The sequence below is a fragment of the Hippoglossus stenolepis genome, chromosome 3 (genome assembly GCF_022539355.2).
Source record: "Hippoglossus stenolepis isolate QCI-W04-F060 chromosome 3, HSTE1.2, whole genome shotgun sequence".
Classification (NCBI taxonomy): domain Eukaryota; kingdom Metazoa; phylum Chordata; class Actinopteri; order Pleuronectiformes; family Pleuronectidae; genus Hippoglossus; species Hippoglossus stenolepis.
The window spans coordinates 2,183,720-2,196,518 of record NC_061485.1 but is presented as its reverse complement, the minus strand read 5'-3'; the positions used below and the strand labels follow the sequence as shown (position 1 = coordinate 2,196,518).

General features: G+C 46.3%; 1 pseudogene; it reads left to right on the top strand.

The window, feature by feature from the left end:
• Window positions 1–10,672: 10,672 nt before the first annotated feature.
• LOC124851537 lies at window positions 10,673–12,121 on the top strand (annotated as a pseudogene).
• The last annotated feature ends 678 nt before the right edge of the window (window positions 12,122–12,799 follow it).

The following is a 12,799-nucleotide window of genomic DNA, read 5'->3' as shown; positions in this document are numbered from 1 at the left end:
TCTATGTTTTCCTTTGAATATTGTTAAGACTAAAATCTATGTTTTTCTTTGAATATGTGTCTGTGAAGATGGCAATGAAACTGAACTCTAAACAAGTGCAGTATGTTGGACAGGGGTGGGGCAGGGGCAGTTTGGGCTGAATATGTGGAAAAATGTGCGGCCTTCACATAGTGACTGATAGTAGCCGTTGCTGGCTGGTTTTAATCTTGAAGTTGATTGTTGTGTGTGGGTGTGTGCGTCACATCGCAGTTCAGTCTTGCACCTGTCTGATAATGCCTGTTTGAGAAGACTGTACATCTGTGGCATACAATACACTGTACTTTAACTTGTTCTCATACCTAACTTACTATATTACAGCATAAACTCCATTAGCTTTATTTCAAAATCACACATAGATGAATGCACTGTTTTCTTAAAAACTGTGACATACCCTTAGAAAGAATTCAAGCAGCTGCCACTAGGGTCTGAAGGACAGATAGGAAAGGCGTTGTTTTGTCTAGAAAATGCGATGCCATACTGAAAGCTCACAAGCTGTCAGCCGATTCAAGGCTTGTTTTAAAACACCAAACCAAACACTGTCAGAATGTGAAGATTTTCCCAGCTACTGTCAAAGGAGGGACGAAACTGGGAGCGGCTCCTCATCATTGGCGATTCCAGTGCCTTGAGGCTGGGACCAGCCTGTGCACTAGCCACGTGACTCCCCTCCTGCTGAAGTTCTACCTATTATTATAAATATTGCACCCACCGTCCGCTCGGGCGACTCTTTGACTTCCTGGCGGTATTAGGCGGCTTGCGGGTTGTATGTTGAGTGCCCATAGCTATGTAGTAGCTGTTCATTGCTTCTAAATAAATACTTTTTGAACCAGACCGACTCTACCATCTCTACCTAAGGAAAAAGAACACGACACTACAGACCAGTCGTCCCTGACCTCTGTAGTAATGAAGACCTTTGAGCGCCTCGTGCTGACCCACCTCAAGGCCATAACCAACCACCTCCTCGACCCACTGCAGTTTGCCTACAGAGCCAACAGGTCTGTAGACGACGCAGTCAACATGGGACTCCACTTCATCCTCCAGCACCTTGACTCCCCCGGCACCTACGCCAGGATCCTGTTTGTGGACTTCAGCTCCGCATTCAACACTATCGCCCCAGCTCTTCTCCGAGACAAGTTGACACAGCTGAGCGTGCCTGAGCCCACCTGCAGGTGGATCACTGACTTCCTGACAGACAGGAAGCAGCGCGTGAGGCTGGGCAAGCTTGTCTCTGAGCCCCGGACCATCAGCACTGGAGCCCCACAAGGTTGTGTGCTCTCCCCTCTACTCTTCTCCCTCTACACCAACAACTGCATCTCCAGCCACCCCTCTGTCAAACTCCTGAAGTTTGCAGACGACACAACCCTAATTGGATTAATCTCCAATGGGGACGAGGCCGCCTCAGAGAGGAAGTTGACAGCCTGGCTTCCTGGTGCAGCCAGAACTTCCTGGAGCTGAACGCTCAAAACTGTAGAGATGGTAGCAGACTTCAGGAGGAGCCCAGCCCAAACCACCCCACTCACCATGTGCGACTCCCCAGTTAAAACAGTGGAGTCTTTCAGATTCCTGGGGACTATAATTGCACAGGACCTGAGGTGGGCTGAGAACATCACCACCATCACCAAGAAGGCCCAGCAGAGGATGTTCTTCCTGCGGCAACTGAAGAAATTCAACATGCCGCAGAAAGTGATGGTCGAGTTCTACACGGCCATCATTGAGTCCATCCTCACCTCATCAATTACCGTCTGGTTCGCTGCCTCCACTGCCAAGGACAAGGGCAGACTGCAGCGGATCATTCGGTCAGCTGAGAAGGTCATCGGCTGTGACCTGCCGGCTCTCCTACACCTGTTCCACTCCAGGACCAGGAAGAGAGCAGGCAAGATCATTGCTGATCCTTCCCATCCCGCCACCACCTATTCCAGAGACTCCCATCTGGAAAAGGTTCGGGCCATCAAGACCAAAACCTCGCGCCACCTGAACAGTTTTTCCCCATGGCAGTGGGGCTCACAAACAAGCCCCATGCATCACACTGACTCTGCCCCCCGCACATAACTTATAACTTATATATTGTTGGCACTATCCGGAACCAATCACTGCACCTTAGCACCGCACGTGCCTATTGTTTTTTCTGTATATATTGTTGTTTTATGTCCGATTTGTTGTTATGTCCAAAGGCACCAACCAAGGCAATTTCCTGTATGTGTAAATATACTTGGCAATAAAAAGAATTCTGATTCTGATTCTGATTCTGATCTCTGTGTTGGTCACTGAGCAGGTTTGTGTAATTAAACACTGTTTAAAGTAGGGATGGCTCCGACAGTCACTTCCTGTTTGTTTCATACTTATCAACTGTCCAACGTGTTTCAACAAGAACGTGTCTTATTCCTGAAAACCTGAGGAGGACGCAGTGCTCGGCCTCAGTCCACATGTTATTTACTGACACTTCTCTTAGTGATCAGAGCAGGTGAGTGCAGGTGAATGGAGTTGATGGAGGTGGACGTGACTGACAGGCTGGGTGAGGGACAGATGACTGAGGGACAGTGAGCAGAGCAGAACCGGGAGAGACAAATTAATAAATAATGACCTAATAAGAAAGAAAGTCTGAAAAGTGAACAAGGATTTAAGGACCTCAGAGTCTCCAGCTCCATTGTGTTTGACTTCCAGTCCAGAACACAGCACCTTCACTCCTGAATCCTGCAGCTTGTTACTCAGATCCAGTTCTTTCAGATGCGAGGGGTCTGACTTCAGAGCTGAGGCCACGACTTCACAGTGAGTCTCTGAGAGTCGACAACCACCGAGGTCTGTAATTAAAGAAAATATCAAATCTGTGAGAATTAAATCAGAAAACACAACATTCATACAAAACGTGATCATGACCCCCACCGGTAACCCTTTGTTAAAACTCTACAGAATCTCTAGATTTGGTCCAAGCGTTCATTCAGACTAACAGAGGAATCATATTAGATTCAGGTGGTCAAAGGTCAAAGGTCAAGGTCACAGAACATGTTCATGGCCTCTTGAACATGATGTCTCAAGTCTGTCTTTAGGGATTTCTTCACATTCTGACTCCAAAGAGAAACTGATTAGATTTCAGTGGTCAGTCAAAGGTTACAGTGACTCATATATTATTGTGAAGTCCACATGTCAGGAACCTGGAGGACGGACACTGCACTGGCTGGTGTGCTGGCAAACGCAGGGTGGGAATTCAGTTTGGACAAGAAAGAAGAAGAAACTACATTTCTGCTTCTTCAGTTTAAAGGAAATCCCGTCAGTGATTCTCATCCAAAACACTGATTCAGTGATCGCCTCTCTCACTCGGGTGCTAGTTGTTTGCTCATATATATATTTATATATATATATATACAGTATATACAATAATCTCCCTTGCACCCCACATGGTCGTATGTCTGAACCTCAAACTCCAGCACAGTGATAACATTGGATTTCACTCTCCACATCTGATCTAGTTGTTCCCATATGAGAACAATGAGAATGTATATGGACATAATAATAATAACTTTATCACAGAAACCCCGCACACCAGGAGAACCCTCCTCTCACAGAAAGGCTGCACTAACAGTGTTGACCACTGCAACATCATGCTGCCTCAAACACTGAGAACTATTTAACACTGAGTGGATTTGAAGAACGACTCCATTCCACTGATTGAACATGTGTTATTGATCATGTCTGGACTCCACAGAGCCTTCCTGCAGTTCCTCAAGCAGCTGGGATCAGTCTCCGCGACCCTGGTCTGATGTTGAACTTCTTCAGGTCCAACTATCCAGAACCTCCTCTGACATCTGCATCATGTAGGCCAGAGCGAGCAGTGGATCTCAGAGAGTTTGTTCCGATTTGTTCTCTGACGCCAGGAACTGTTGCACCTGCTGATGAACTGAGTGGTCGTTTCATCTAGCCGACAGTGGAAGATGTTGGGATGCTTCTGTCAGAGAAATGTCATAACTCTCCATCTCCTTCAGTTGTTGATGACTCTCTGATGATCTTGATTGTTCTCTCTTGTCCGACCTAGCAGGCCTCCTAAGACTCTCTGGTTGGACTCCAGACTGAGGCCGTGATGAAGCAACAAACAGGTCCAGATGACCATTTTTGTACTGCCAGGTGAGGATTTCTCCATGGTTCTCTTCAGGAGGTCATCCAGGGAGGTGGCACTGTTTGTGTCCCCATATGTTCCCAAGAAGTTGTTGAGTTCTTCTGTGTTCCTCTTGGTGTAACAGTGGAACATGTAGACTGCAGCCAGAAACTCCTGAACGCCTCAGATGAACAAAAGCAGTAGACTGATTTCTGGAAGATCACACACTCTCTTCTGAAGATCTCAGTACAAACCCTGAGTACACCGAGAGGTCTCTGTGACATTAAGACCACACCGCCCAGGTCTTCTTGGTAGAACATGATAAGCTTCTTCCTCCAGATGTTTAAGCGCTCAGCCTCCCCAGCTTCAGAGAACGCCCCTGTCTGCTCCTCGTCAGCTGCTGTGGAGTCGCCTCATGTCCTCACTGCACTTGTTGTTCTCTTCTCCTCTTGTCTGAACCAGCAGGAAGTGAGTACAGGTCAGTCAGGTCTCTGGGGGCAGCTCTCCTCTCTGGTCTGTGGTCAACATGTGCTCCAGAACTGTAGCACTGATCCAGCAGAAGACTGACGACACATGATGTGGAGGCTCCTGGACGCCTTGATGTGTGAGATGATTCTGCTGCACAGCTCTTCATCCCTGAATCTCCTCCTGAAGTACTCCTCCTTCTGGGCCTCAGAGCTCAGATTTTAGGGACTTGTCAACACGTACGATGGATCTCGGGACTGGCTCGCCAGGTCTGGAGGTTATCCAGACGAGAGCTGAGGAAGCAGATTCCCCGGGATGAGGTTTGACAGCAGCACGCTGACTGATGACCTCTGTGTGACATCAGACACAAGCTCCCTGTGGTTGAAGTCCAGAGAAGGTCTGCTTTCATCCAGGCCGCCAAAGATGAACAAAGGTTTACAGACAGCGAGCCTCGCCGAGCTTCTGTAACGCTGATGGAAACACGGAGCAGCGCGGAGAAGACCGTGCTGCTGGTCTTTCACCAGTTCAGCTCCCTGGAACTGAAGCACAGTCAGCAGACCCACATCTTGGTTTTCTAACTTCGCCCGTCCAGAGCGAACTTCGCACCGAAGGTTCTATCAACGCCAGCGACGCTGGTCAGACTCACTCTGATGCTGCTCTGTTGGTCAGCTGAGGCTTTAAAGATGCCGTGGCACTTGGATGGAGGTCGGGAGGCCCTTCCTCTTGGAAGCCGCCTAAGCTGCCCTTCACCTCATGTTGAGTATTAACTCTTCACTCTGTCCTCTGTGATGTAGAGCTCAGTGCAGATCCTGTTGAGGAGGGTTCTACTTCCTGTTTCATCAGTTCCTTCAGTCAAGTTCAAGACTTCCTCCTCACACTGAGCTTCTATGTTCATCTAAACCTCCTGCAGACCACGATCTGCTGAAAGACAAGAAACAATGTCAGAGACAGAGAATCCTGAGAATCTGCTGATTGTTTTCATCAGATACAGAAAAAACTACAGAAAATAAAAAGCTTTTAATCCCTTTGTGCTTTATAACTATGTTAAATGTTGATGCTGTATGAAGGAACAAAATAAAACCACATGTGCTGTTGTCAGAAGGAAGACATCAGCAGACACATGTACAGTGTTGCTCTGATCGGCTGTCTGAGCTCCAGCTCCTGTTCTGGATCTTGTCCACACTGGGACAGTGAGGAGTCTCCTGAAGAGCCAGACTGGTCCCAGTATGAGGTGATGATGCACTGTCTGCAGAACCAGTGTCCAGCTGGTGGAGACTGGGATCCTTCAGGACGCCCTGACACGGAAGCACAGCAGGACGACTGCTCCTCTCAGGAAACATGACTCCTCTTCCTCTCCTCAGAAGACATTTCCTGATAACTCACATGTCCTGTCACAGGTTGTCATTACTTCTGTCAAGGAGGTTTTGTTTTTACCCAGTATGTTTGTGTGTTGGTTGGTTCATAGTGGATTATAAAACGATAGATTACCAGTAAACTTGGTGGAAGGTTGTGGTCTGTGAACCAGATCGGGGTCCCTCTTCACAGACATGCTCAGAGTGACTGATGTTTACAGTGTGTGGGAATTTGGTGCAGATCCAAATCAAAATGAGTCTCTGTGTGAACTGCAAGTGGTTTCCATAAGTGATGGTTGGTTCTTGGTGGAGGTCTGAGCTCTTTTGAGTGATTCTGAGAGATTAGTCACCAACTTCAATGAAGTTGTGTCCCAATGCAGGGCCACACCAGAGGAAATAAATCCTTCAGAGCAGGTCACAGTAGAAACAGCTCATCCTGTGTGTGAGGGTCCAGTTCAGTACTGAAGTCTAGAGGAAGTCCTATGGACTGTCACTGTGAGACACACAGCTGGACCCTGGAGACTCTGCTTCCTAGTCTGTGGTCCTGACCTCTGCAAACACAAACATGTTTTTTATTCAGAACACATCATTCACTGGTTCATTCTCTGAGGATTCAGTTTGGAGTCACATGCTTGGAGCAGGTCTCTACTTTGTGTGTGAGGGTCCAACTTGCTCTGAAATGTCCTCGGCCCACATGTTACACCGGGCCGGCTGCGGCTCAGTTGTGTTCAGCTACTGCTCTTCTAGATGTTCAAGGTCTGGTCTATTTTTCTGCCCTGCGCTATTTACAGCAGAACACAGTGAAAATGATCTTTCACACCAGTTTCAATGTTTATCTGTTGAAACGCCACAAACACAAATATTTGCAACACTTCCTGTAGCCTACCCATTTAAATAAAAGCACTCCAGTTGCTTGCTACCGAATCTATTCATTTATTTTTAATGTTTTTATTGTGAAATAGATTGAATGGTTTCATAGTTTGTAGTACTGGTATTTATTTTGAGTACACAGGACTGTGATATACAAGGAAATACAGCAAATAACTTGAGCATTTCCCTGATCTACACTAGACCAATCAACCACATTAAAGTGAATTAATACAAGCTTGTAAAGTTCATGTGTCCTTCCACCCCCTGCCACTAAGAGAAGGGAAACTCAACATCTAGTATCATGTCTACGCTATAAAGGCTGGAATGAATTACAGAACTTTATAGACAGTAACACTCTGAGAGCACATCAGTCAGCAGCCGAAGCAGCACCTGCATTCCACCCAGTTCTATGGCTTTGGTGCCCAAATGAAGGTCAAACACAAGTTTCAACTTTATATTCACTTTTAAAACTCACAAAACCAGTGTGTGTGTGTGTGTGTGTGTGTGTGTGTGTGTGTGTGTGTGTGTGTGTGTGTGTGTGCCACGTGTGTGTGTGTGTGTGTGTGTGTGTGCTGCGTGTGTGTGTGTGTGTGCGTGTGTGTGTGTGTGTGTGTGTGTGTGTGTGTGTGTACTGCCTGCAGGTCGATGTTCTCACACCTCAGCTCAGTGAGTCCAGAGCTTTACTGGGATCCACAGTGAAGACTCTCCACTGGCTATGACCACTGCTGTAACGTATGATTGTGAAAACACGTTCTGTTATTAAACACTTGATGAACAGATGTGATGAAGATAAAAAAGTGAAACTGTGAGTTAACTCTGTGAATTAGTCCTTTGAAGGTTTCTTGTTCCAGACCTGCTGTTCACATCTGTCTCTGGGGATCCAGTGAAAAACACAGTCACTGACTGTAAAATAATATGAATGGAATAATATAATGTTGCTGAACACTCACTCAGCCTCAGACTTCACGTCTCCCTCCGTCTGCTCCTTGTTGTTAGAACAAGTCTGAACACTTTCACTTTCACTGGCTGCCTCCTCCTCCAAGGCTCTGCAGTTACTGGAAATCACGTGACTCTGTGTGTGTGTGCTTGTGTGTGTGTGTGTGTGTGTGTGTGTGTGTGTGTGTGTGTGTGTGTGTGTGTGTGTGTGTGTGTGTGTGTGTGTGTGTGTGTGTGGATCATTTCCCCTCTGTGACAAACCAGATGTAACGAGAAGAAAAACATTCTAGAGAGAAAAGTCCAAACAGCAGGTCTGGAACAAAGAGCTTCCTCTTAAAGGACTAATTCACAGAGTTAACTCAGTTTCACTTTTGTCTTCATCAGCATCTGTTCATCAAGGTTTAATAACAGAACGTGTTTTCACAATCATACGTTATTAGCAGGTCACCAACCAGTGAGAGTCTTTCTACTGTGGATCCTAGTAAAGTTTGACTCACTGGCTGAGGTGTGGAGGAATGACCTACAGTAGAGCCAGGTACACACACACACACACACACACACACACACACACACACACACACACACACACACACACACACACACACACACACACACACACACACTGCCCAGTGAGTTTTAAAGTGAATATAAAGTTGAAGAGCTTGTGTTTGACCTTCATTTGGGCACAAAGCCATAGAACTGGGTGGAGATACAGAGGTTAAGTCAGTTGTTGACTGATGTGCTCTCAGTGTTACTGTCTATGTGTCCCAACCACCTGCACCCTCATGACCCAAACATGACACCAGATGTTGAGTTTCTCTCTTAGTGGCAGGGGGTTGAAGGACACATGAACTTTTACAAGCTTGTATTGATTCACTTTAATGTAGTTGATTGGTCTGAGTGTAGATCAGGAAATGCTCAAGTTGCAAAAATACTTTTTTATTCAATGTTTGTTTATGGCTATGCAGGTTTATTGGTGGATTTACAAATGACATAAACCAATATTACATGAAGGGGAACTTTATTATTGTACTTGTAATAATAGTCCACCCACACCCTTATTGGCTGGTACCCTAAAAAATATATTCATATTATTAATTTAATAATGTTCTCAATGAAATGGTTGAAACTGGCTGAATAAATGGCTGAATAAATAAAAAAGGCTACCTGTGGTCACCTGTCAGGAGAGCGAGAGAGAGAGAGAGAGAGGCAGAGAGAGAGAGAGAGAGAGAGAGCGAGAGAGAGAGAGAGAGAGAGAGAGAGAGAGAGAGAGAGAGAGAGAGAGAGAGAGAGAGAGAGAGAGACAGAGAGAGAGAGGCGAGAGAGAGAGAGAGAGAGAGAGAGAGAGAGAGAGAGAGAGAGAGAGAGAGAGCCTATTGTCCTTCACCTGAAGTTTTTACTTTTAATGAAACTACTCCTCCTGAGGTTTCTGATGGGATCACTATTTCCTTGTATATAAGTAGTCCTGTGTACTCAAATAAATGGCTCAGTACTACAAACTATGAAGAATAAATGAATTGATTCAGTCGGTTATGAAACGCTGGAGTGCTTTTATTTGAAATGGGTAGGCTACAGAAGTAAGCAAAATATTTGAAGTTTGTGATGTTTTCAAATAGATAAACATTGAAACTGGTGAGAAAGATCATTTCACCGTGTTCTGAAGGAAACAGATAGTTTTCCTTCTGCCTCTGCTGTAAACCGAGCGCAGAATCCAGAAGGAAACAGACCAGACTTGGAACATCTAGAAGAGCAGCGTGCCTGAAGCACAAATCTGAGCGTAGCTGCTCCGTAACATGGATTTAGGACATTTCAGAGCAAGTTGGACTCACATACAAAGTAAGAGACCTGCTCCAGCCATGTGGAACTCCTCTAAATTGAATCTCAGAGAATGAACCAGCACCAGATGTTCTGAATAAAAACATGTTTAGGTTTGTAGAGGTTGGGACTACAGATTGAGAGTAGAGTTCTTAGGTTCAGTTGTGTGTTCTGGAAGAGGATATGTCTATGGAATAGCCTCAGTCTCTCGTGCACTGAACCCGGACCCTCACACACAGAGTAAGACCGTTTCTACTGTGACCTGCTCTGAAGAGGATTTAGTTTCTCTAGTGTGGCCCTGCATTAGACACAGCTTCATTGAAGTTGGTGACTAATTTCTCAGAATCACTTCAAAGAGCCTCAGACCAAGAACCAACACGCTCCTTATGAAACCACTTTGAGATTCACTAGAGACTCATTTTGATTTGGATTCGCACCAAATTCCATTATCCGGTAAACACTGTCCTCTGAACATGTTCAGAAAGAGGAACCCCCGATCTGTTCACAGACCACAACCTTCCACCAAGTTACTGGTAATCTGTTTGCTTATAATCCCACTAACGAACTAACCAACAAATAAACATACTGGGTGAAAATAAACTCTCTTGATAGAAGGGGCTAACACAACCTGTGACTGGGACATGTGAGCATCAGAAATGTCTTCAAGAGAGGAAGAGGAGTCATGTTTGAGGAGGAGAATGTCTCTGCTGTGCTTCGTGTCAGGACGCCCTGAAGGATCCAGCTCCCACTAGCTGTGGACACTGGTTCTGTAGATAGTGTATCACTTATATTGGGACTAGTCTGGTTCTTCAGGAGACTTGTCCCCAGTGTGGACAAAGATCCAGAACAGGAGCCGAGCTCAGACAGCCGGTCAGGGCAGCACTGCATATGTGTCTGCTGATGTCTTCACTTCTGGACAACAGCAGCACATGTGGTTTTATTTGTTCTTCATACAGCATCAACATTTAACATCGCTATAAAGCACAGTTAAAAAAGTGATTTTCTGTAGTTTTCCGTATCTGACGAAAACAATCAGCAGATTCTCAGGATTTCTGTCTCAGACATTGCTTTGTCTTCAGCAGATCGTGGGTCTGTTAAGTGAGTGTCTCAGATGAACATAAGCCCAGTGAGGAGGAGATGTGAACATGTGGCTGAATGAGCCGATGAAACAGGAAGTAGAACCTCCTCAACAGGATCTACACTGAGCTCTACATCACAGAGGGACAGAGTGAAGAGGTTAATATCAACATGAGGTGAGGCAGCTTGAGACGGTTTCAAGATGAAGAGCCTCCACGACACTCCCATCAAGTGCCACGACATCTTAAAAGCCTCAATTGACCAGCAAGAGCGCCACCAGAGTCGTCCGACCAACGGCAACGCTGGCTGCTAGAAAACCTTCTTCTCGTGCAGTAAGTTCGCTTTGGGACTGGGCCGAGGGTTTAGGGAAACTAAGATAATCTGTTGACTGTGTTGCTTCAGGGAGCTTGAACCTGGTGAAGGACCAGCAGCAATAGTTCACGCTGCCCGTGCTCTTCATCCAGCGCAGGTCACGCAGAGACGCCGCTGTCTGTAAACTTTGTCTACCTGACGGCCTGGATGAAAGCAGACTTCCTCTGACTTCAACCATAGGGAGTTTGAAATTGATGTCACACAGAGGTCATCAGCCACGTGCTGCTGACAACCTCATCCGGGGGAATCTGCTTCCTGCTCTCGCCTGGATAACTCCAGACCTGCGGCGGCCAATCAGATCCCTCTCCTACATGTGTTGACAGAGTCACAGAAGTACGAGGCTTCACTGACGCCTCAGAAGGAGGGAGGCCTTCAGGAGGAGATTCAGTGATGAAGAGCCGTGCAGCAGAATCATCTCACACATCAAGACGCCTTAGAGCCCACATCATGTGTCAATCCCCAGTCTTCTGCTGGATCAGTGCTGGGCAGTCTGGAGCAATATACATCACAGACCAGAGAGGAGAGCTGCCCAAGACCCTGACTGACCTGTACTCACACTTCCTGCTGGTTCAGACAAAGAGAAGAACAACAAGTACTGTGAGGGGATATGAGACGACTCCACAGCAGCTGACGGAGGGCTGACAGGGACGTTTCTCCTGAAGCTGGGGAGGCTGGCGTTTGAACATCTGAGGAAGGAAACATCATGTTCTATCAAGAAGACCTGAGCGGTGTGGTCTTAATGTCACAGAGGCCTCGTGTACTCAGGAGTTTGTACTGAGATCTTCAGAAGAGAGTGTGTGATCTTCCAGAAATCAGTCTACTGCTTTGTTCATCTGGAGCTGTTTCAGGAGTTTCTATTGCAGTCTACATGTTCCACTGTTACACCAAGAGGAACACAGGAGAACTCAACAACTTCTGGGAACACATGGGGACACAGACAGTGTCTCCTCCTGATGACTTCTCCTGAGAACCAGAAATCCTCACCAGTACAAATGGTCATCTGGACCTGTTTGTTCGCCTCACGGCTCTCAGTCTGGAGCCCAACCAGAGAGTCTTAGGAGGCCTGCTGGGTCGGACAGGAACAACTAGAGATCATCCAGAGAGTCAATAACAACCTGGGAAGGAGATGGAGAGTACACATTTCTCCCGTGACAGAAGCATCAACATCTTCCACTGTCTGATCAGAGATGAACGATCACCTGCTCATCAGCAGATGAGAAAGTTCCTGATGCCAGAGAACAAATCAGAGTGATAAACTCTCTGTCATCCACTGCTCACCTGGGCCTACATGCTGCAGATGGTCAGGAGGATGTTCTGGATGAGTTGACCCTGAAGAAGTTCAAACACATCAGACCAGGGTCGATTTGAGACTGATCCCAGCTGTGAGGAACTGCAGGAAGGCTCTGGGAGTCTCAGACATGATCAATAACATGTCTAATCAGTGGAGATGAGTCGTTTCAAATCCACTCAGTGTTAAATGGTTCTCAGTGTTTAGCAGGATGGTGTTGCAGTGGCTGAACACTGTTAGTGCAGCTCTTTTCGTAGGAGGAGGTTCTCCTGGTGTCTGCAGGGCTTTCTGGTTCTCCAGCTTCCTCCACAAACCCAAAGACACTGTGTGTGTGTGTGTGTGTGTGTGTGTGTGTGTGTGTGTATATATATACAGTTTATACAATAATCAACACATCATACCAGGGTATATATATAAATATACATGAGCAAACAGCTAGCACAGTGTGAGGAGACGATCACTGAATCAGTGTTTTGATGAGGGAATTACTGGATTGTTCTT